The following is a 26,639-nucleotide window of genomic DNA, read 5'->3' as shown; positions in this document are numbered from 1 at the left end:
TTTCAGTCTGGCCTCTTACTTTTTCTCTTCACCTGCATTATACACCCACTGGCACCCCTGGTCCATGCTCCTCACTTATCAGATGTCTCCCAGCTTCTTACTTCATGTCCCTTCCCCCATCCACCTGGCTTCACCCGTCACCTTTTAGCTTGTCTTCCTTCCTCTCCCTCTATCTTCTTATTCTGACATCTTCCCCCTTCCTTTCCAAACTTGAAGAAAAGTCTTGGCCCAAAATGTCGACTGTTGATTCATTTCGATAGATGCTGCCTGACCTGCTGAGTTCCTCCAGCATTTTGTATTTGTTGCTCATTAAAGATGAAGCTGGAGCCTCTGGGATCTTATGATTATTTCCTACAACCGCATATTGAAAGCTGTGGAGCATCTCACATGAAGTGTAATTCAATGTATAAATGAAGGTCCAAATTGCAACACATTTGGTCTCCTGTGTCTCCATTTGTACAAAGCTCTTTTTCACAATTAAAATGTTGCTTTTCGAAAGCATGAGATTAGACACTGGCTCCATCAAAATTTCTTCTTAAATTAAAATGAAGTGTTGTCAGGCGAGACGTCATTGTATAATAAGTTGAAGCCCTTGGACAGTTTAATCAACACAGAATTAATTATTCAAATAGCATCAAGGCAACAACACCTATCCCTGAAAGAAAAACTATGTTTTTCTTCAATGAAGTTGGTCTTGGGCAGTGTTGTTAACTATTGTACGTTTATATTCTATAAAATTTTGTTACTTCCAACTGCCTCATGGAGTTGAATAGACATATTCCTGTCTCCAATCTTTTTTTTCTGAAGTTGATCATGGTATTTATTATTTGCTAAGGAGGAGAGACTAGGTGAATAAATATCAATTGCATGGAAACCAGGACCATCAAGGAATTAAATTCAGAATCCTTTTAATATCACTGGCTTATGTTGTGAAATTTGTTGTTTTGTGCAGCAGTGCAATATAATATATAAAAAGTACTGTAGGAAATATAAATTAAAACATTAAAATAAATAAATAGTAGAAAAAAGAGTAAGAATAGTGAGATTTTGTTCATAGGTTGGTTCATTGTCCTTTCAGAAATCTGATGGCAGAGGGCAAGAAGCATTTCCTAAATCATTGAGTGTGTCTTCAGGCTCCTGTGCCTCCTCTCTGACAGCAGTAATGAGAAGACAGCAAGGAGGATTAGCATTCCAATACAGGATCTTTGCAAAATATTCTTGGCCCTTTATTCCCATGAATTCGGTTCTGATGGGCAGGCTCAGGCTTGGTGAGTAAGCTCAAGAACAGCTTCTACCCGACTTTTAGAACACCTTGAATAGATTACTTAACAAAAAAATTTGAGTTAGAATCTGGTTGTATCACCAGCATGCTGTATGCCATGAAATTTGCTGACTTCGTGGCAGCGATACAATGCAATATATAATAATAGAGAACAAAAACCGCGAATTACAATAAGTATATATATATATTACATAGTTAAATTAAATTAGTAGTGCAAAAATAGAAATAAAAAGTAGTGAGGCAGTGTTCATGGATTCAATGTCTATTCAGAAATTGGATGGCAGAAGGGAAGAAGTTGTTCCTGAATTGCTGAGTGTGTGCCTTTCAGGTTTCTGTATCTCCTTTCTGATGGAACAAGGCATCATCTGGGTGACGGGGGTCCTTAATGATGAACGCTCATAATAATGAACTTTTGATCTTTCAATCTACCTCGTCATGGCCTTGGTGCTTTATATATTAACTTACAGTGCACCTTCTCAGTAACTGTGGCACTATATTCCAGTCATGTTGCAGAGTTTAACCCAAAACATTGACAATTCCTTTCCTTCCACATATGCTGCTTGACCTGCTGAGTTCTTCCAGCAGATAGGTGCTCCAGCATCTTCAGTCTCTTGTGTCTACACTATATTCTGCATCATTTTGCTTTTGTTTTTGTACTACCTCAATATACTTGTGTAAGGAATAATTGTCTGGATGGCATGAAAACAAAGGCTTTTCATTGTATTTTATTACTTGTGATAATAATAAACCAAGTACCAATTATCAAGACTCCTCAGAAATTTGAAGTAGAATATTGAAATCAATTTAAAAAGCTGTTCATGGCAACCATGAAACTATTGGTTTTATAAAAATAACACTAAAAAAATTGGTTTGTTAATGTCTTTTCACTGATTCTTGAGACTTTGGCGAAAACATGTCCCACTAAGAAAAGTGCTGATTCTGTTGAAAATCAATAACATTTTTTTATTTAAAATAATCAGGGTTGATCATCTGAGGGTCTTTTGAACAAATGCAACATTTTTTCATATGTTTGTTTTTAATCTTATAAATTATATGATTATATGATAGCCCAGAACCCACAAAATCAGTTGTCCTTAGGCAAGAGATTATCATTTCAATTTGATAAAAAAGTGTGAAAAAATTATTTAATATGTATAATATGTATGCCAGATGAAAGAGTAGAGTGAAAAACCCCTTTAAAACTAAAAGCAGTGAACTTTCAACAATATTCACTCTTATTTTGTGGTTGCTCAAAACATGTCCCAACTTTTCGTCAACACTGTCAGATATTTATTTTAAAAAAAGCAATAAAATCAGGCAACCACATGGTCAGCTATATTCCTGAGGACCCCCTTTCCACCCTCCACATCTGCTAAATGCAACAAGGTCAAACAAGCTCCTGTAATTTTGCTATTTTTCTATAATTTTTTCATATTTATTGATGTTGCTACTGTCTCTTTTGTATAGAAAGAATTATTTTAAATTATAACATAAGTTTATGCATTTTCAGTAGAGGCTAGAGGCAGCTAGCAACAGAGGGAAAGCAAGATGGCTCCTGTATACAACTCGTGCATGTCATGTGAAAAAGTGTGTTTTTCTGTCTGACAGTGGTGACACATAGTTTGACGGTGTTGACAAAACATCCAAATCATCCTCAATGGAAGCTTGAATATAATTTATGATCACAGTGAGTAGTAATATAAGACCATAAGACAGGAGAGAAGAAGTCGGCCATTCAGCCCATCGAGTCTGCTCCGCCATTTTATCATGAGCTGATCCATTCTCCCATTTAGTCCCACTCCCCCGCCTTTTCACCATAACCTTTGATGCCCTGGCTACTCAGTTACCTATCAATCTCTGCCTTAAATACACCCAATGACTTGGCCTCCACTGCTGCCTGTGGCAACAAATTCCATAGATTCACCACCCTCTGACTAAAAAAATTTCTTCACATTTCTGTTCTGCATGGGCACCTTTCAATCCTTAAGTCATGCCCTCTTGTACTAGACTCCCCCATCATGGGAAACAACTTTGCCTCATCCACTCTGTCCATGCCTTTCAACATTCAAAATGTTTCTATGAGGTCTCCCCCCATTCTTCTAAACTCCACAGAATACAGTCCAAGAGCGGACAAACGTTCCTCATATGTTAACCCTCTCATTCCCTCTCATATGGCTTGAAATGTTTCATTAACCTCTTTATTTATAATATACAGAATTTCACCTTTATTTCTTCCACACACAGGCCTACAATATTTCTGCTATATATATATCCCCAATGACTAAAACCGTAAATGAATTTAGTTGCACCATTTCATAATCACTTTATAAAATTTCACCAAATTAAACATAATTAAATTCATCGTAATTCCATTAAATTCTGACCTTCCTTTTATGTATTTTAGGAAGCTATGGCTAGGCAGCAGCTATCAGTGGAGGAGCAAAGGAGAAGAAACAGGGATACCAAAAAATGCGGAGAGAAAAAATATCTAGTGAGCCAGAGTTGAAGGAGGAATACCTGAAAAAGGAAAAGCAAAGATAGAAGAAGAGAATAGAGGATGGGAAGATAAAAACTATCAGTGATTTGAATGAAAGGGAAAAGAGGGAGGCGGAGAAGATGGCGGCGTGACGCAGCGCGCACGGCCTCTCCGGTGATGAATATTTGTTATATGTCAAATTGGAGGCCGTGCACAATTCTGATTTGAGGGAGGAACATGACAGCACGGAGGAACATCTGGTGAAACTTCTGAAATGCCTGCTGCGCTGCTGCTGCTACTGTGTGATCCGAAATCTCCGGAGGGGAAGGCCCCGAATCCTTGGCTTTGCCTGTTGCTTGGCGGCTGGGGCCGGGGTCGAAGCACTCGGCAGAGATGATGCTCGGTGCTCGGTGTAGGAGGGCTGGTTGGAGGCTCAAAGTTTTCAGACGGACTCAGAGTCAGTCTGTGGTCGGGTGCTTCCAGGATACTGCATCGGCAAGTTTGCGGCACTGGAAGCTCATGGCAGGGAGAGTTTCTTCCTTCTACTGTCTGCATGAGATGTTGGGGCTATCGGGACTTTGAGACTTTTTTTTACTGTGCTCATGGTCTGCTCTTATCAAATTACGGTATTGCTTTGCACTGTTGTAACTATATGTTATAATTATGTGGTTTTTGTCAGCTTTAGTCTTGGTCTGTCTTGTGTTTCTGTGATATCATACTGGAGGAACATTGCATAATTTTTTAATGCACGCATACAATACTGAGTGTCCTCATAATCTAATCAAATCTAATCTAATCTAAGAGAAAGGCATGGAAATGTAGACAGCAAGAATCAAGAGAGCATAAGAGAGATCTGATGGAGGAAATGGAGCAGGAACCCCAGAGTGGTCCTGACGGGACTACGACAGTTATATCTGCTGGTGTCATTAATTGTGGAGATTGGCTTGCAGTCATTTATGACCAAAATTGGTGGTTAGAAAAAGCTGTCACTGTGGATGCTCATCAACAAGATGTTCAAGTGGAGTTTCTCCACCCTCATGGGCCCAACACGCGCTTCCATCCAAAACGAAGTGGAAAGGATATGTGCTTCGTACCAGTTGAAGATATTCTGGTCAAACTGATGGAGCCATCATCACCGGGTCATGCAAGCAGGATGAGGGAGACCTGCCACCTGTCTGCTGAAGTCATGGACTTCATAGAGGAGGAGCATATTAATCGTCTACTTCCTGATGATGCTGACTGAATGTTTTCGAAAATTTTCAAGCCCAGAAATGGATGGAATTTTTTTTTAGTTCCTGGTGTGTTTACTGATGTTTATGCTTAAACAACACAGTTGGACTGTAGTTTTTATTTTGCTGTTTACAGTTGTTGTTAATATTTACAGAAAGATAAAATGTACATGACAAGTTGTTATTTGTTGTACCAAATAGTTAAATAAAGTTGTTAAGCAAGGAAGCATTGACTTGAGTGGTGAAAAGGTTGGAATTGTTTGTTGTAATTAGGCCACTGCCACCACCATCAGGTCTCAGTCACCACCGTCAGATGGAACTTCCTGTGTTTTAAATTAATATGTTTACAATCTGTTCCTCCAAAACAGTTGATTTATTAAAGTAATTGTCTCTTTAAAATTAAAAGTATGTTTTTATGTCCAAAGTTGTTATTTTGTATATTTAATGCTAATGATAAAAGTTGCATGATGTAAGGGTTTTTAAAGGAGTACACATGAAATAGTATAAAAAATGAACAAAACTGAATATTCAACATTTAACAGCATATATGTGTACCTATGGTGTACACACAATGATTTAGAAGCTCTAAATCGATATAAGATGAAATAAATAGGAATTATTAGCTTTTTATTGTGTCTGACTGTGTTGACAAAAGCTAAGTAATGACAGGAAAAACATATTTTATGAAAAAACTACAAAATCAGGAGGTTGCACAGAAATTGGCGGAAGGAGAGAGAGCAGCGCGCCGCGCATGCGCAGCCCTCCGGTGAAAAATGATATTGTATCCGTTAAATAGGGGACATGGACAATTCTGATTTGATGGAGATGGATGTGAAAGCACAGAGGAACATCTGGAGAAATTTCTGAAACGCTCCTTTGCTGCTGTCGTTACTGCGCGGTCGGGAATCTTCCGGAAGGAAGGCCTCAAAATCCCCAGCTTTGCCTGCTGTTGGCGACCGAGATTGAGGTCGAATCATTGGGACAGGGATGGCGCTCAGTACTCGGTGTTGGAGAGCTGACTCGGAGGCTCGAAGTTTTTGGATGACTCAGGGACAGATTGTGGTTGGGCATGGCAGGGAGAGTTTTTTTTCCTTCTCCCGTCTGCGTGAGATGTGGGACATTTGAGAGACTTTGAACTTTCTACTGTGTTCATGGACTGTTCTTCATCAAGTTATGGTATTGTTGCACTGTTGTAACTATATGTTATAATTATGTAGTTTTGTCAGTTTTTTTAGTCTTGGTCTCTCCTGTGTTTTGTGATATCACGCCGGAGGAAATATTGTATCATTTCTTAATGCATGCATTACTAAATGACAATAAAAGAGGACTGCATGTCTTCATAATCTAAAAAAAATTGCTTGAATGCTGAGACCTTATTCTATAAACGTATAAGTTCAGATTTCTTAACATTTATTTTTTTTTCTTTTCAAAATTAAAACCTGTTTTATCCAAATTCTCAAGAATCAGTGTTTTGTTAGTATAAACCAACTGCAGTTGGTCTGGCCTTCCTGTGAGCCTACGTTCACACAAGTGATTGAATTTCCCAGCACCTCACCCCAGACCGGTGGCATGGCAGTGGAATAGTTATTGTAATGCTGTTACAGTGCCAGCAGTCTGGGTTCAATTCTGCCAGTGTCTATAAAGAGTTTAAATGTCCTCTCCATGACCACTTGGGTTTTCTCCCATTGCAGTGGCTGTTTAATTTTATCAGGCGTTTGAGAAGTAGAACAGCTTTATTAAAATTAAAACCCGCACAATTAGTTAAATGGAAAAAAAAGGATTTGTTTTCCTGTGTGGTTTTTCAAAAGCTTCTGTTAATATTAGATGTAGGTATATTAGAAGTCTACATTCCCCTTGGATTCAGAAGTCTATATTCAAACCCTATACTCATGACGTGTGCAGAAACCTAAGATAATGCTTCCAGGAATCACTGAGCAAGACGTCCACCAGCTTCTTGATAAGTTAAGACAAGGTCCTGTTTTGAAGATGACAAAGAGTTACCCTGATAATGTCGAGATTCTGCAGATGCTGGCAATCCAGAACAACACACACAACATGCTGGAGGAACTCAACAGGTCAGACAGCATTTATGGAAAAGAATAAATAGATGACGCTTTGATCAAAGAACCTTCATCATTGTTATATGGTGGTTGTCCATTGTGTTTGACAATGGCAGGGGAGTTTTTTAAAGTGGAAAAGTCATTGCACTATGGCAGTTCCACTCTTTCGAACTCTGAAGTCAGGATCCAGTAGTACAAATGAGTGTCATAAACTGGAGTCTTCCTTAGTTTCAGTGAATGATCGTAAACTCTTCTGAATCTTGTCATGGCCTTCAATCTCAACTGAACATTACAGTACCACCTTCCTGGCCATTGGATCTCTCGGTAGACCTTATCTGCCCAGTCCACTGGATTTGACTTTGCATGCTATGACAGGCATGTCCATATCTCACTAGGGTATGAGGCCGCTAGCTACCCTCAGCTGGTTTAGCCCCTGTCAAAGTTATGCAACAGTGCGTGGCCACTGTCGTGGTTAGTTGGAGCCACAGGTGAGAGCTGAGTGTCTTCTGGGGACCAAAAGTGAGGAAGCTGCCCCTGGAATGGACATGACAAGCTCCTTCACCAGAGGTGCTACCTGTCCCTGGACACCCCATACACCTATATACTGTAGAACAATGTCTGCACCACACAGAGCAGGACACACACTTCCAGTTACAGTAGACTATGAAGGAAGGGAGAAGAGATGGGGTGGGGAGAAGATTGACAAAGTAAATACTAGAAATGATATAGGTTTCTACTGCACCTTTGTAAGCACATGGACTGGGAGAAGATTGTTGTGCACTAAGTTGCTGGTTTGTTTCCAAGTGTCAGTGGCCACTTTGTTAGGAAGAAGAATGCACCCAATAAAGTGGCCGCTGGAATGGAACAAGGTGTGGTCTTCCACTGCTGCAACCCATCCACTTCAAGATTCAATGTGTTATGCATTCAGAAGTGCTGCACAACATTGTTGTAATGTGTGGTTATTTAAGTTACTGTTGCCTTCCTGTCAGCTTTAAACAGTCTGGCCATTCTCCTCTGACCTTTCTCATTAACTAGACACTTTCACCCACAGAATTGCTGCTCACTGCATCTTTATCCAGGATGGATTCCTGTCACAGTATGTGGACAGGCCGACCAGGGGGAATGCCATACTAGATCTAGTACTAGGTAATGAACCGGGTCAGGTCACAGATCTCTCAGTGGGTGAGCATCTGGGGGACAGTGACTACCGCTCCCTGGCCTTTATAATTATCATGGAAAAGGATAGAATCAAAGAGGACAGCAGAATTTTTAATTGGGGAAAGGCAAATTATGAGGCTATAAGGCTAGAAATTGCGGGTGTGAATTGGGATGATGTTTTTGCAGGGAAATGTACTATGGACATGTGGTCGATGTTTAGAGATCTCTTGCGGGATGTAAGGGATAAATTTGTCCCGGTGAGGAAGATAAAGAATGGTAGGGTGAAGGAACCATGGGTGACAAGTGAGGTGGAAAATCTAGTCAGGAATAAGAAGGCAGCATACATGAGGTTTAGGAAGCAAGGATCAGATGGGTCTATTGAGGAATATAGGGAAGCAAGAAAGGAGATTAAGAAGGGGCTGAGGAGAGCAAGAAGGGGGCATGAGAAGGCCTTGGCGAGTAGGGTAAAGGAAAACCCCAAGGCATTCTTCAATTATGTGAAGAAAAAAAGGATGACAGGAGTGAAGGTAGGACCGATTAGAGATAAAGGTGGGAAGATGTGTCTGGAGGCTGTGGAAGTGAGCGAGGTCCTCAATGAATACTTCTGTTCGGTATTCACCAATGAGAGGGAACTTGATGACGGTGAGGACAATATGAGTGAGGTTGATGTTCTGGAGCATGCTGATATTAAGGGAGAGGAGTTGTTGGAGTTGTTAAAATACATTAGGACAGATAAGTCCCTGGGGCCTGACGGAATATTCCCCAGGCTGCTCCACGAGGCGAGAGAAGAGATTGCTGAGCCTCTGGCTAGGATCTTTATGTCTTCGTTGTCCATGGGAATGATACCGGAGGACTGGAGGGAGGCGAATGTTGTTCCCTTGTTCAAAAAAGGTAGTAGGGATAGTCCGGGTAATTATAGACCAGTGAGCCTTACGTCTGTGGTGGGAAAGCTGTTGGAAAAAATTCTTAGAGATAGGATCTATAGGCATGTAGAGAATCATGGTCGGATCAGGGACAGTCAGCATGGCTTTGTGAAGGGCAGATCGTGTCTAACAAGCCTGATAGAGTTCTTTGAGGAGGTGACCAGGCATATAGATGAGGGTAGTGCAGTGGATGTGATCTATATGGATTTTAGTAAGGCATTTGACAAAGTTCCACACGGTAGGCTTATTCAGAAAGTTAGATGGGATCCAGGGAAGTTTGGCCAGGTGGATTCAGAATTGGCTTGCCTGCAGAAGGCAGAGGGTGGTGGTGGAGGGAGTACATTCAGATTGGAGGATTGTGACTAGTGGTGTCCCACAAGGATCTGTTCTGGGACCTCTACTTTTCGTAATTTTTATTAATGACCTGGATGTTGGGGTAGAAGGGTGGGTTGGCAAGTTTGCAGACGACACAAAGGTTGGTGGTGTAGATAGTGTAGAGGATTGTCAAAGATTGCAGAGAGACATTGATAGGATGCAGAAGTGGGCTGAGAAGTGGCAGATGGAGTTCAACCTGGAGAAGTGTGAGGTGGTACACTTTGGAAGGACAAACTCCAGCAGAGTACAAAGTAAATGGCAGTATACTTGGGAGTGTGGGGGAGCAGAGGTATCTCGGGGTACATGTCCACAGATCCCTGAAAGTTGCCTCACAGTTGGATAGGGTAGTTAAGAAAGCTTATGGGGTGTTAGCTTTCATAAGTCGAGGGATAGAGTTTAAGAGTCACGATGTAATGATGCAGCTCTATAAGACTCTGGTTAGGCCACACTTAGAGTATTGTGTCCAGTTCTGGTCACCTCACTATAGGAAGGATGTGGAAACATTGGAAAGGGTACAGAGGAGATTTACCAGGATGCTGCCTGGTTTAGAAAGTATGCATTATGATCAGAGATTAAGGGAGCTAGGGCTTTACTCTTTGGAGAGAAGGAGGATGAGAGGAGACATGATAGAGGTGTACAAGATAATAAGAGGAATAGATAGAGTGGATAGCCAGCGCCTCTTCCCCAGGGCACCACTGCTCAATACAAGAGGACATGGTTTTAAGGTAAGTGGTGGGAAGTTCAAGGGGGATATTAGAGGAAGGTTTTTTACTCAGAGAGTGGTTGGTGCGTGGAATGCACTGCCTGAGTCAGTGGTGGAGGCAGATACACTAGTGAAGTTTAAAAGACGACTAGACAGGTATATGGAGGAATTTAAGGTGGGGGCTTATATGGGAGGCAGGGTTTGAGGGTCGGCACAACATTGTGGGCCGAAGAGCCTGTACTGTGCTGTACTATTCTATGTTCTATGTTTATCTTTTTTTTGCACTATACTCTATAAACCCTAGAGGATGTTAGATGTGAAAATCTCAGGAGATCAGCAGTTTCTGAGATACTCAAGCCACCCCGTCTGGCACCAGCAATCATTCCACTGTCAAAGTCATTTACATTACATTCCTTCCCCATTCCAATATTCCATCCAAACAACAACTGAAACTTTTGACCACGTCTACATTCTTTGATGTATTGAGTTGTTGCAACATAATTGGCTGATTAGATATTTGCATTAATGAGCAGATGTACCTAATAAAGTGGCCAGTAAGAGTACATTGCAATAATGATAACACTTCAGAACTATTTAATAAGCAGTCAAGCACCACTGAATTGTTTTTATTTAATCATTCGTTGGTATGGACATCACTGGCAATGTAGATGCAGTGGCCTCCAACCTTCCTTTTTTGCCATGGACCACTACCATTAACCAACAGTTCCTTCGACCCAGGATAGGAACCCCTGATCTAATACTATTTTTCTTAAACCGAGAAGGTAATCAAAATTCAACCACATGGGTCCTGATGAAGGATCTTGGCCTGAAATGTTGAATATTACTTTTTCCTCTATTGATGCTGTAGGACCTATTGAGTTCCTCCAGCATTATGTGTGTGTTGCTCAGGGATTCAGGTGGAGGACGGGGAATTGGGAGAAGACCGAATGACATTTGGGCCACAAAGTCCTTTCCTGTAGTAAATAAGAAGTCTGTTTGTGAGAATCTGTTAGTTTTATGGTCATTAATTTGTTGCCACAAGCGGTTGTGGAGGCCAAGTCATTGGGTGTATTTAAGGCAGAGATAGATAGGTTATTGATTAACCAGGGTATGTGGAGAAGGCAGGGGAGTGGGGATGACTGGAAGAATTGGATCAGCCCATGATTGAATGGCAGACCAGACTCGATGGGCTGAATGGCCTACTTCTGCTCCTATATCTTATGGTCTTATTATTGATGTAATGTCTATTTATTGAAACAGAATTATGATTTATTTAATTACTTGATGCTGAACACCCCTGAAACTGTAAAAAAAAACAAACTGCTGGAGGAACTCCATGTGTCAGGCGATATCTATGGATACAGAATGTATCCACATCAATATTTCAAGTTGGAACTTGCAGCAGAGTATTTGCCGTCTCTAGCTTCCTGAGAACACTGGTGAGATTTATACTCAATAGTTCAGCCTTCAGCTGCATGTTTATTAACTTAAGTATCCAATATTGAATTGTCCAACTAGTGTTGAAATTTCAAAATAAATTTATCTTAATTATGTGTATGTTACCATATACTACCTTGAGATTCAGTGACTGATTGGCAGGAGGCGAAGAGCAGGAATAAGAGGAGCTTTTACTGGTTGTCTGGCGATAACTAGTGGTGTTCCACAGGGGCCTGTGCTGGGATCGATTCTTTTTACTTTATATGTCAATGATTTGGATGATGGAATCGATGGCTTTGTTGCAAAGTTTGCAGATGATATGAAGATTGGTGAAAGAGCAGGTAGTTTTGAGGAAGTAGAGAGGCTATGGTAGGACTTAGAAGAATGGGCAAAGAAGTGGCAGATGGAATACAGTGTTGGGAAATGTCTGGTCATGCACTTTGGTAGAAGAAATGAAAGAGTTGACAATTTCCAAAATGAAGAGAAAAATCTGAGGCACAGAGAGTCTTGGGAATCCTTGTGCAGGATTCCCTAAAGGTTCATTTGCAGGTTGAGTGTGTGGTGAAGAATGCAATTTCGAAGTTAGCATTAATTTCAGGAAGACTGAAATATAAAAGCAAGGATGTAATGTTGAGACTCTACAAAGCACTGACATGGCCTCACTTGGAGTATTGTGAGCAGTTTTAGGCCCTGTATCTTCAAAAGGATGTGCTAAAACTAGAGAGAGTTCAAAGGAGGCTCACAAAAATGATTCGAGGATTGAACAGCTTGTCATACAAAGACAGTTTGATGGCTCTAGGCCTGTATTCATTGAAATTCAGAAGATTAAAGTGTGATTTAATTGCAACCTATGGAATGGTGAAAGGCTTTGGTAAAATGGATGTGGAGAGAATGATTGCTATGGTGGAAGAGTCTAAGACCAAAGGACACAGCCTCAGAATAGAGAGGCATCCTTTTTGAACAGAGAGCAGGAGGTGTTTCTTTAGCCAGAGAGTGCTGAATCTGTGGAATTCATTGCCATGTGACACTGTAGAGGCCAAGTATTTATATATATTTAAGGTAGATACCGATAGATTCTTGATTGGTCAGGGCATGAAAAGGAATGGGAGGAGGGAAGGAGACTGGGGCTGAGAGGAAAAATGGATCAGCTCTGATGAAGTGGTAGAACAGACTGAATGGGCCAATGGCCTAATTCTGCTCTCATATCTTATGGTCATATTGTTCTATGGTTCTACCTGATGGTAGTAGTGAGAAGAGCACGTGGACAAGATAGACACGGCCTTGGATGCTGCTCTCTTGTGGAAGTGCTCCCTGTGAATGTACTCTGTGGTGGGAAATGCTTTTCTGTGATGGACTGCACTATATCCACCAGTTTCTATAGCCTTTTCAATTCCTGAAATATGAGGTTTCCATACCAGTCTGTGATGCAACCAGTTAGGATACTTTCCACTGCGCATTTATACAAGTTTTTTAAAGTTTTCAGTAACATGCTGTATCTATGAAAACTCCTAAGGAAGCAGAGACACTGTCATGTCTTCTTTGTGATGACACTTAGGTGCTGGACCCAAGATAGATCCTCTGATATGCTGATGTGAAGGATTTTAAAGCTACTGATATCTCTGTATAAAAACTACTTACTTCTGCCTTAAGTTAGCTGTCTGTAACATTGGCTCACTTATGTTACCCACTCCATTAGCACACCATAACATGCTGTACATAACATATCACATTTCATTGTCACCCATTCACTCTCCCCAGTTAATAACTTGTTCCCACACCAATGTTGGCTTCAACCTGTCACAGACACTACTCATCGCTCCCCCATCTTTCTTTGCAAAAAAGTATGATTTTTTCTCTCCTTTCCAGTTCTGACAGAGAGTTCAACTTATAATATTGTTTTGTGTAATGCAGATGGTATCTGAACAACTGAGTGTCTCCAACATTTCCAATTGTTTTAGATTCAGCAGTCGTGTTTTGAATTTTATTTAACTTGATGACTATGCAACCTGAGAATAACCACATGCGTAACCCTTTCTTTCATTTTAGAAAACTGAGAATTTACACACACACACACACACACACACACACACACACACACACATATATAAAACTAGGGTGCCTAAGCCTTTTGCACGGTACTGTATTTGTCAATGTGGAGCAGATAGTGAGTTTGTAAATCTGGCAGGAGCAAAGAAGGTTGGGAATGGTGAGCGTGGAGAACCATGGGAGAGGTGTGGAACAGCTGGCACAAAAGAAATGCTAGGGATGGGGAGTGTTGCAGGTGCAGGCACACGCAGCCCTGAGACACCAGGCAAGGTTATTTGATTCCAAACAATTAGGTTATTAACCATTACAGAATATCTCTCTGGTGTTTCCTGCTCCTTACACTTGCTCTTTCTCTTTTCCCAACCATGATTATGTTCTCCCTGCACCCTTCCCACTCTCAGCCCACAATAGAGACCCATACCAGAATCAGCTTTATCATCACTCAATGTATGTCATGTTTTTTTTTTGTGGCAGAAGTACAGTACAATACATAAAATTACTGCAACACTGTGCAAATATATTAGGCCCCCTACCTATATATAACAAAAAACATTATGGGGATCATATATAGGCCTCCAAATAGTAGCCAAGATGTGGGGTTGAGATTGCAAAGCGAGATAGAAAGGGCATGTAATAATGGTAATGTCACAATTGTAATGGGGGACTTCAATATGCAAAGGGACTGGGAAAATTAGATCGGTGTCAAATCACAAGGGAGAAAATCTGTAGAATGTTTTTTAGAGCAACTTGTGCTTGAGCCTGCTAGGGGAAAGGCTAACTTAAATTAAGTGTTGTGTAATAACCCAGATCTTATGAGGGAGCTTAATGTAAAGGAACCCTTCGGAGGCAGTAAACATAATATGATTGAATTCATACTGCAATTTGAGAGGGAGAAGCAGAAGTCACATGTATTAGTATTGCAATGAAATGTAAGGAATTAAAGAAGCATAAGGAAGGAGCTTGTTGTGGTGGATTGGAGGAGGATACTGGCAAAGGTAACAGCAGAGCAGAGGTAGCTGAAGTCTCTGGGAATAGTTCACAAGGCACAGGATAGATACATCCCACAGAAGTTGCTTTCAAATGGCAAAGCTAGGCAACCATGTTTGACAAGGAAAGTTAAGGACTGCATAAAAGCCAAGGACAGGGCATATAAGGTAACAAAAGTGAGTGGGAAGTTTGATGATGGTACAAAGATTGGTGGAGGGGCAGGTCGTGTTGAGCAAACAGGTAGGATGCAGAAGGACTTAAAGAGATTAGGAGAATGGGCAAGAAAATGGCAAATGAAATACAATGTTGGAAAATGCATAGTCATGCACTTTGGTAGTAGAAATAAATGTGCAGACTATTTTCTAAACAAGGAGAAAATCCAAGAATCTGAGATGCAGAGGGCCTTTGGAGTCCTTGTGCATACACCCTGAAGGTTAACTTGTAGGTTGAGTCGGCGGTGAGGAAGGCAAATGCCACATTAGCATTCGTTTCAAGAGGTCTAGAGTTTAAGAGCAAGAATGTGATGTTAAGGCTTTATAAGGCACTGGTGAGGTCTCACTTTGAATATTGTGAACAGCTTTGGGCCCCTCATCTTAGAAAAGACGTGTTGGCATTGAAGAGGGTTCAGAGCAGATTCACAAGGATGATTCTAGGAATAAAAGGGTTATCATACTGTATAAGGAATGTTTGATGGCTCTGGGTCTGTACTCATTGGAATTCAAAAGGATGAGGGGGGATCTCACTGAAACCTTTCGAATATTGAAAGGCCCAGACAGAGTAGATGTGGAAAGGGTGCTTCCCATGGCGGGAGAGTCCAGGACAAGAGGGCACAGCCTCAGGATGGAGGGGTGTCCATTCAAAACAGAGATGTGGAGAAATTTGTTTTGCCAGAGGATGGTGAATTTGTGGAATTCATTGCCCATGCAGCTGTGGAGACCAGGTCGTTGGGTATATTTAAGGTGGAGATTGATAGGTTCTTGATTGGAAAATGGCATCAAAGGTTACAGGGAGAGGCCCGGGAATTAGGGTTGAGGAGGCGATTAAAAAAAGTGAGGATCAGTCATGATTGAATGGTGGAGCAGACTTGATGGGCCAGATGGCCTAGTTCTGCTCCTATCTCTTATGATTTTAATGTCTTATGATTGGGAAGCTTTTAAAATCCAACAGAAGAAATTCTTCAAATGCTGCAAATCCTGAGCAAAAGACACAAAATGCTAAGGAGCTCAGCAATCAGTCAGCATCTGTGGAGAGGAATATTCAGTCACATCTTTGTGTCAAGACCCATCATCTGGACTGAAAAGGAAGGTGCAGAAGCCAGAATGAGTTGAGTGGAATGGAAGGAGTACAAGCTGACAGGTGAAAGGTGAAGCCAGGTGAGGGGGAAGGTAAGGTGTGTGGGAGTGGGGACATAAGAAACTGGGAGGTGATAGGTGGAAGAGTAAAGGGCTGAAGAGAAATAATCTAATAGAGCAATGGACCATGGAAGAAAGGAAAAAAGGAGGGGAACCAGAGGGATGTAGTGAGCAGGTGATGCAAAGAACAGAGGTGGCAGGGTAACCAGAATGGGAAATGGAAAAAGAGAGAAGGAGGGAGTGGGGTCAGGGGAACCTGGTTGTGGATTCTACAGATGCTGGAAATCTGAGCAGCTTAGACAAAATGCAATCCAGAAATTACTATCCAGGGCTTCCTGTTCTCAGTTTTCTGCCTAGCTGTATAAATTCCCCTTTCAGAACCCCTTTGCTTTTCCTTCCTATGTCATTGGTACCAATATGTACCAAGACATCTGACTGTTTTCCCTCTCTCCAAAATGTTTTGCACATGAACTGAGATGTCCCTGACCCTGGCACCTTGGAGGTAACATGTCCATGTCCACAGAATCTCCTGTCTGCTCCCCTCACTATAGAGATTGCTATCACTACTGCTCCTTCCCGTCTGCACCATGGACCCATGCTCAGTGGCAATAACCCGGTCTCCATGGCAACCCCCTGAGGGCCACCCTCCCCACAACAGTATACAATAGGGTGTACTTATTATCGAGGGGAATGCCCACAGGGGTGCTCTCCACTAACTGCCTGTTCACATTTCCATTTCTCCTGACAGTCATCCAGCTACTCGCCTCCTGCAACTTCGGGGTGATTACTTTCTTGTAACTCTTATCAATTATCTCCTCACTCTTCCATAAAAGCCAAAGATCATCCAGCTGCTGCTCCAGATCCCAGGAGCAAGTGACTTTCAGGCCCAATTATGCCCATGTGACCAATTAACCTACCAATCCATACACAGAACATAGAAATTTACAGCACATTACAGGCCCTTCAACCCACAATGTTGTGCTGTAACAGCCTAGAATCTCCCAAGCACATAGTCCTCTATTTTTCTAAGCTCCATGTGCCAGACATCTTTGGAATGTGGGAGGAAATGCACGTGGTCATGGGGAGAACATAAAAACTCCTTACAGACAGTGATGTGAATTGAACCCAGGTCGATGATGCCGTAATGGCATTACAAGAACCCCTGTATTACTGTACCACCCTAGTTTGTTTCTGGTCAAATTCAACCGATCTTTCCTCAAGCTGTTGTGAATTGTCCAACCAGCAGGTTGCAGTATGACTTCACTTTTCTGTCAGCCGATGGAGGAATGAAGAAAGGGTTCTGTAAATAATACACTTCACATTAAAGCAGCATTGACAGCAAAAAAAATCAGCTTGTTCCAACACTGACTACTGTGGATTACTTTCAATAGACACATTACAATTCACAGTTGTATTTTTGCTTTGTGTATATATTTTCAGCTAGGCATGTTGATAAACTGAAGGAATTTCAGAACAAGTGAATATTTATTTTAAAAAATCTAATTCGCTTGCCTATAGTTCAATTTTGCTCACAGTTAGTTCCCTTCTATGCACTCCACTCTCACCATGAGCATCGCTTAAACAATGGGATGATAAATGAAAAACACTTGCTCATAATGAGGGCCCTGACAAGATTGAATTAGATAGAATTGATTTCCGTTACATAGAATCAGAAAAAATTGACCACATCTTTCCAAAGACATGTTTGAGTTCCTCTTGTCCCCGTGATCAATTCTGTCCCACACCTACGGTGCAGTTCGTTTACTAAAATGGGCATAGTTCCCAAGCCTGGCACTCATCTTAAGAAGTTCTGTTTTCATTTTCCCCAAGTTGCTGTTGAAAGGCATTTGCATATTGCATACAAAGTGTGCCATCAAGTAACTCAAGCAGGCAGCTTTAAAACATTTTGTTAATGTATTTAGCTTTAACAGTACTTCATAAATTAAGGAACAGAAACAATGCAGGGTAATTGGTGAATTTTTAAGCATTTATATTCACAATAACAAACCATTCGTGAGAAAACTACCTCTAAATGACTGAAAATGACTTCCAAGATCCATTTACTGGTTATTGCCGGCTACATTAGTCACCTTCCAAGGAAACTGAAAATAAATTACTTCAGGAAGCTCTTAAACCTGATCCATTTGTGCCCTTGTTCCTGAAAATAAATTGCCATTATTTTCAAACCTTCTAAGGCACACAAATAAATGCAATTAGTGGAAACCTTGGAGTTGGGGCAGATTTTGTGGAGGGGATCATGTCTGTTTCTGAAATCAATGCTGAATATTACACAATGTGTGCTAACCACAATTTATACTTGAAACGCCGAACGTCTTGTGCTGGTTTGACTGATTTTTAGTGAATTGCCTGAAAAAAAAGATGTTTCAAGTACTTGAATCTTCTAAGGGTGAAACACTATAGAGACAGACATCATGCAGTTCAGATTATGTTCGCGTTTGTCATATGTGCCATTTTATTTATTTGTTTGTAAATATATCGAGGCCCTTGTTGATTTAAATATGTTATCACTCATGATTAGCCTATTATACAGTACTGTGCATAAGTATATAGCTAGCAACACATACAGAATGCTGGAGGAACTCAGCAGGTCAGGCAACATCTATGGAAAAAAGTAAGCTGTCGTTTTTGGGCTGAGACCATTCTTCGGGACACTGAAGATATAGCTAGGGTGCCTAAACTTTTGCTCAGTACTGTAGTAACTTTATGTATTGCTCTGTACTGCTGCTGCAGAAAAAAAAATTAATTATGTATGTGAGTGATGATAAACCTGGTTCTGACATGGGTCTCTTGTGGGCTGAGAGTGGGAAGGGGGCAGGGAGAGGGGAGGGAGTGGGAAGCACCAGAGAGACATTCTGCAATGATCAATAAACCAATTATTGGTAATCAAAGGGCCTTGCCTGGTGTCTCAGGGCTGGGTGTGTCTGCACCTGTGCCATCCCCTGCCCCTGGCGCTCGTTCTATGTCAGCTCACCTACATGCCCCCTGAGGCACTCCAACCTCACCAGTCCCAACATCATTTGCTCCCGTCAGTTTTACAAACGTGCCCTCTGCTCCACATTGTCAAACACAGTACAGTGCAAAAGTCTTAAGCACCCTAGCTATATATACAGTATATATGTGTCTGAGACTTCTGCCATAGAACAAATGCTGAAGAGCAATGATTCCAGATTTTTATTAATGATTCTTTGCCTATTTGCTAGATGCAAGTATATTTAACCGCACTTGAGTAGTTTTAGGAGCCTTGAAGCTTTTAGTTCTGCCTCAAGTCAAGATGTGTTTACTGTCATGTGCACAATTTTAATGAGCTAGATCGGCTATGAAATATGTGCTTTTAGCAGCATGACATGCAATGCACATAGGATAAATTACACAAAACTTACACATGTACTCAGTGACCAGTTATTAGTTACCTTCTGTACCTAATACAATGACCACTGAGTGTATCTTGTGGTCTTCTGCAGCTGTCCGCCATCATAGTCACTTAGATCACATTTCTTCTCATTAGGAAGAGGTGACATAGAGGGTCAGATGGTGGGGAATTGTTGTGGGTGGAGCTAAGCAACTGCAAGGGTAAAAGGCCCTGATGGGAGTTAAATACAGAAAATGGGTACAGATCCTTTATCATCAGAGAATGCATACAGTATACAACCTGAAACACTTGTCTACCCAGACATCCACAAAAAACAGAAGTATCTAAAAAAAATGAACAGAAAAATGTTAGAACCTCAAAGCCCCCTCTTTTCCCAAGCATTGATGCAACAGCCTTCCCCCTCCCCCCTGGCAGTTTCAGTAAAAGAGTGTCAGTGCCCACCACTCACCAAGCACCTGCAAAGCACCTATAGAGAAACCAAGATCTGCACTCGACTAAAACTATTGCTTACCGGCAGTTAGACGTGCCACAGACTCTCTCTCTCACTAGCAAGGCGCAGAGAGATATTCACCTATACTCACAGCAAAAGGGAAAACTGACATTCACTGTTACGATATTGCAGTTGTTTCTCCAAACGTCCACCGCAGTGAAATCCGGATGTCCCATCTGCTCCAATGACTAATTCAGCAACTCCAGCTGAATTCAGTCATCTACAGGGCTGCATCCCAGAGATGCTATTTTCCAAGCTAAGCCCAGAGAATGTGGTCTACAAATTACAACAGGAGATAGAAAATATACATCAAAAGAGCAATGTTACTATCGTTATGGGAGATTACGCATGCAGGTAGATTGGGAAATCAGTTTGGTGCTGGATCTCAAGAGGTGGGATTTCTAGAAGGCCAGCATACAAGATGGCTTTTTAGAGCAGCTTGTGGTTGAGCTCATTATGGGAACAACGATTCTGAATTGGATATTGTAATGAAATCGAACTGATTGGGGAAAGAGAACATAACATGATTAATTCAATCTGCAATTTGAGGAGGTGCAGCTAAAGTCAGAGGTATCAGTATTATAGTGGAGTAAAGGGTATTACAGAGGCATGAGAGAAGAGTTCACAAAAATGATTCCAGGATTGAACTGCTTGTCATCTGAAGAGTGTTTGACGGCTCTGGCCCTTTAATCACTGGAATTCAGAAGAATAAGTAGTGACCTAATTAAAACCAATTGAATGATGAAAGGCCTGAATAGACCAGATGTAGAGAGGATATTTCCGATGGTGGGAGAGTCTAGGACCAGAGGACACAATGTCAGAATAGAGGGGCATCCTTTTAGAATGGAAATGAGGAGGAATTTCTTTAGTCAGAGAGGGGTGAATCTGTGGAATTCGTTGCCACAGCTGCTGTGGAGGCCAAGTCTTTATGTATGTTTAAGGCAGAGGTTGATAGATTCTTAATTGGTCTGAGCATGTAAGGATACAGGGAGAAGGCAGGAGGTAGAGGCTGAGAGAGAAAATGCATCAGCCTTGATGGAATGGTGGAGCTCAATATGCCCACTGACCTAATTCTGCTCCTATCACTTCTGGCCTTATGTTTTTAAGGAATGCTGTTTATATAATGCTATGTGTCTGTGATGCTGCTGCAAGTAAGTTAATCATTGTACCTCTGCATACATGTACTTGTGTATCGGAGAATAAGGGACGCCACAGTAGTGTAGTGGAAGGGTTAGCCAGATGTTGTTACAGCTTGGGGCATCAGAGTTCAGAGTTCAATTCCAACAGCACCTGGAGGACATTCCTTCCTGTGAATGCACGGGTTCTTCTGAGGCTCCTGTTTCCTCCCACGTTCCAAAGACGTACTGATTAGTAGGTTAATTGGTCATTATAAATTGCCCTGTGATTCAAATATTCAAAGGTTCAAAATACATTTATTATCAAAGAATGTATAAATTATACACCTTGAGATTTGTCTGTTTACAGGCAGCCACAAAAGCAAGAAACCCAAAGAACCCATTCGAAAAAAAGAAAGACCCCTGTGCAGAGAAAGAAAGAGAAAAAAAAAGTTATCAGGCAAACAATAGAAGCAAATGACAGATTATGTCCTTAGATTCATTCCCTAGAGCAGCTGGAGAAGGCTCAAACCTCAGTCCCAGTAGCACAGTGGCCGGCGCCGTTCACCGCCAAGAGATGAATGAACGCTTCGGGAGAGCGAACAAAACCAGCCCGACCCTTCCCTCTGGTCCTGGCACTCGTGCTTTTCAGTCGCACTGGACCGGCATTTAAACTGTCCAAGCACCAGGTAGTGCTCCCCTGGACTCCGGCACAGCAAAACGCTCGGTCTGCCCAGCCCAAAGCCGTTCTCCATCTCACCAAACTGGCTCGGCACTTGGAGCGATCCAGCCTCTCACCCAGGTTAGGTGGACAGGCATGCAACTCTTCCACATCGACTCCTCTCTAAGTCGCTCACTCCAACTCCATCTCTGACAGTGATGGCAGCTCCGTATGTGACCCTGTCTTGAACACATGGTCTTTCGACTTTGCAACGCACCAGCCCAACTCAGCCTTCACCTCCACTTGCTTCTTTAACTGTTTGCAGTGATAGTTGTCTACAATTGTCTTCAGAAAAGGCGTTATTAATGATGTTTTTAGTTAAATTTCTTGCTTTCCCAACTACTGTTAAGCAGCCACACGCTTTTGGTAGTACCATCTGAGACCAGAAGTTTATGCTAGTGTCTAAAGAATAGGTAGGTTGCTGGGCAGTGCAGTTTATTGGGCTGGAAGTGCATTTTCCATGCTGTATCTCAAAATAAATAAACCTGACTTTGTCTTTGACAGTGGCTCAGCCTTAGCACCAGTTCAGTGTTAGCACAGTCATGTCAGAGCTGGGGATTTCAACTTCAGTCCTCTATTAAGCTGTCTTCTGACTTTCTTAAATTAAGGCCAGTTCCTCTTGCAAGTAGAAACCAAAAATCACTCAGAATAGTGATGTTTCCCAATCCTTATCCCAGAAAATTGATGATCTGGCTATTTACCGCATAGCTGTGGGTATTTGCTATATACAAAACATAGCGACTACTGCAGTGATAGCAATTCAGCAGGCAAAATTCTCCTGAAATCTTTGAAAATCAAGTCACACAATGCAGCGAGGTTTACAATTCTTGACTCAAAGCCATTCAAGTTGTCTTAAGTGCCAAAGACTGCAGTGAACAGAGCATTTCAATTCAGGAGGTATTCTGTTAAAGCAACTTCAAAATGAAATGATCTCATTGGAAAACAGATTCTGTTTCACCATCCATTTCCACACCAAAGACTGTCCCAGCATGTACATGAACTCTCCACGACAGCACGAAGATGACGAAGAGAAAATGGAGGTGTAGACTCCGTTTAAGTGTTAGTCCATTAGGAAAGGGTATTATTTCACTGTGGTTCCCAGATTTAAGATGCACTTAATGTAATGGCACATGACATACTGAAAGGGCAAAGCATTAAATGTTCTAAATAATAGCTTCAGCCCACATAAAGGAGAAAATGTATGACGTGAACAACAAAATAATACATTTTAATTAGCATTAAGTAACTGTCATGTTGGTTTAAACTTGTCAGGTTTGTCTTGACAGTTTTACAGTGAAATTCATGGTAAGGGATTTTCTGTGCCTGATTAAGGGATATATAAGCCTTTCAGAGGAAGGAATGAACCTGAACAATGAATAAATAATATTTCTTCTGACATAAAACATTTTAATACTGATGGACATTAATTTTACTACTTGCTGGTTCTTAAGTGCTGTTCATTACATTCTGTTTTCGAGAGAGATTTAATTTGTGGGTTTGATTCAAAGTTCTTATGAACTTCTCAAAGGATGGCGGGACAACTGTCAACAAAAAGGTTAGATCACTAACATAAGCGATTCTGCAGGATGCTGTAACTCCAGAGGAGTAAAGACAAAATGCTGCAGAAACTCAGCAGGTCAGGCGGCATCAGTTTTGAGTTCAAGAGCCGTGAGGTAGTGTTACCACTATATAGACCATAGTTAGACAGTGGAGTACTGTGTTCATTTCTGGTCACCTCACTTCAGGAAGGATGTGGCTACTACAGAGAGAGTGCTGAGGAGATTTACAAGGATGTTGCCTGGATTGGAGAGTGTGTCTCATGAGAACAGGTTGAGTGACCTCGGCTTTTTCTCCTTGGAGTGATGGAGGATGAGAGGTGACCTGATAGAGGTGTACAAGATGATGAGAGTCATTGAGCGTGTGGATAGTCAGAGGCTTTTTCCCAGGGCTGAGATGGCTAACACAAGGGTGCACAGTTTTAAGGTGCTTGGAAGTAGGTACGGGGGATGTCAGAAGTGAGTTTTTTTACACATAGAGTGGTGGGTGCCAGCGCTGGTGGTGGAGGCGGATCCGATAGGATCTTTTAAGAGACTCTTAGATAGGTACATGGAGCTTAGAAAAATAGAGGGCTATGTGCTAGGGGAATTCTCGGCAGTTCCTTGAGTACATTACATGGTTGGCACAACATAATGGGCCGAAGGTCCTGTGATGTGCTGTAGATTTCTATGTTCAATACTCTAATGGAGAGGAGGACAGAAACAGACTCTTTAGCCCACGAGGTCTGTGCAGGACTTGATGCCAAAATAAATCTATTCCTTCTACATGAACATGATCCCTATCCTTCCACTCCCCGCATATTTATGTGCCAATCTAAAATCCTCTTGAACACCATCACTACACAGTACCTGCTTCCACTGCCACCCCGGCAGCATTTTCCAGTTGCCCAGCAGCTTTTTATTATTTTATTATTATTAATTTTTTATTATTAAGTTTTACTATTTTAAAAAACTTCCTCACACTTCTCTGTTAAACATGCCCCCTCTCATCTTAAAGCTACGCTCTCTAGCATTTGGCACATCCACCCTGGAAAAAAATGTTCTGGCTCTCTAACCTATCAGTGCTTCTCATAATCTTAACGACTTCTACCATATCTTTCCTCAGCCTCTGATCCCTCAGTGAAAATAATATAAATTTGTCGAACCTCTCCTTGTAGTTAATACCCTTCAAATCAGGCAGAACTTTTCTGAGCCATTCTGTTCTGAACCCTTTCCAAATACTCCACTCTCGTCCCTTAATGGGGTAACCAAAACTACACGTAACCTGTAGAGATGTTCACTTCACATCCACACTTATTTCTCAGAGTTCAATGGGGTGGATTAAACTGGAAACAAACACTCAGTGGCCACTACATTAGATACGCCTGTATACCTGCTCGTTAATGCAAATATCTAATCAGCCAATTGCGTGGAAGCAACTCAATACATAAAAGAATGCAGACGTGGTCAAAAGGTTCTGTTGTTGTTCAGACCAAACATCAGAATGGGGAAGGAATCTGATCTAAGTGATTTTGACTGTGGAATGACTTTTGGTGCCAGAGTGATTTGAGCATCTCCTGGGATTTTCATGCACAGCAGTCTCTGGAGTTTACAGAAAATGGTGCAAAAAACAAAAAAACAAACAAAAAAAAATCATCCAGTGAGCAGCAGTGCTGTGAAAAAAAAATATCATTTTAATGAGAGAGGTTAGAGAATGGCTGGACTGGCTTAAGCTGGCAGGAAGGTGATGGTAAGTCAGTGGTGTGCAGAAGAGCATACCTCAATGCACAGCATGTCGCACCTTGAAGTGGACGGGCTACAGCAGCAGAAGACCATGAACAGACACTCAGTGGCCACTGGATTAGGTAGAACAGGTACCTAAGAAAGTGGCCACTGAGTGCAGATGTTGTAGATATTCTGAAAAGTAGAATGGATCATGACTAGACCTCAGGTAGTAGATCAAAGTGCCTTGACAGCATCTTGACTGCTCACTGCTCTCAGAAGTACTTTTGTCTATTATAAAATGCTTTTTGATAATCATAAACATTTACAAAATGTTTCAAATATATTTAAATAATTGACAACACACAGAATTAGTAAAACTTAAAAGTATATACTTAAAACTGAAGCATGATGATTCCAAATGAGAAGTAAATGATAAACCTCTGCTTATATTTGCTTGTTCAGTCAAGATCAGAGACCCTATTGAAATGACTCCAAAGAAAAGCTGGAGCTGGATCTAGAGTCAGAAATTGACCACATCGTTAATACTTATCAGTCGCTGTTTTGATGCCATTGCCTGGCATAGAGAGTTTCGGCAGCACTACTTAGTAAAGATTCTTGTCGCCCAGATTATAAACCATAAAACTACAAAGATAGAGGTAGAATTAGGCTATTCGGCCCATTAAGTCTTCTCCACCATTTCATCATTGCTGATTTACATTCCCTCTTAACCCTATTCGTCTGTTTTTTTTCCCCATGGCTTGAACACCTTTACCAACTTAGCAATGCACCTGACAACCACCACTTTAAATACACTCAATGCTCTCCACAGCTGCCTGTGGCAATGAATTCCACTGTTTCACCACCCCTTGGCTGAACAAATCTGCAGATGCCGGAAATCCGAGCAACACACATAAACTGCTGCCTGGCTTACTGAGTTTCTCCAACATTTTGTCTGTGTTCCTCCTCATATCTGTTCTATGTTTCAGCCCGAAACATTGACTGTCTTCTTTTCCATATTTCAGCCTGAAACATTGACTGTGCTTTTTTCCATAGATGCTGCCTGGCCTGCTGAGTTTGCCCAGTGTGATTTCCCCCAGTTCAGGGAGTGAGCCGGGGGGGAGTGAGGGTGGGCGATTCTTTCTGTTGACCACTTATTTCATTATTACACTTAATTTTGCTTATTTACAGTCTTCGTGTTGTTGTTAATTTTAGTTTGTTGTTTTTAAATCTCTATAAGATCATTCATCTTAGCTGGTTTCGTAATAAAAGATTGAACATATTTCTTTTACAACTTGGAACTTAATTATTTTGGAAGCACATCATACAATGTCAATTCCCGTTCTCAATCTCTCAGTGGTTTTGATTTGTTTTCAAGTAACCGCTACGCAATCCAAGCCTGACACTGAGTAGAAAAAGTGGTATCAGCCATACTAGAACAATATATGGTCCAGACCATCTCTCTATAATAACAACATTTATTACCCCTGCATCTCACACTCATATTGGGTGGGACCATAGTGACCAGGTAATACAGAAGGAAAGGCAATATATTTCCCAGTCCTGACGAACCCAAAGCATTGTCTGCCCATTTCTCTGATAGAAGCTGCCTGATCCATTTAATTCATTCAGCATTT

The sequence above is a fragment of the Mobula birostris genome, chromosome 7, assembly GCF_030028105.1.
Source record: "Mobula birostris isolate sMobBir1 chromosome 7, sMobBir1.hap1, whole genome shotgun sequence".
Lineage (NCBI taxonomy): Eukaryota > Metazoa > Chordata > Chondrichthyes > Myliobatiformes > Myliobatidae > Mobula > Mobula birostris.
This window is presented reverse-complemented; position numbering follows the sequence as displayed.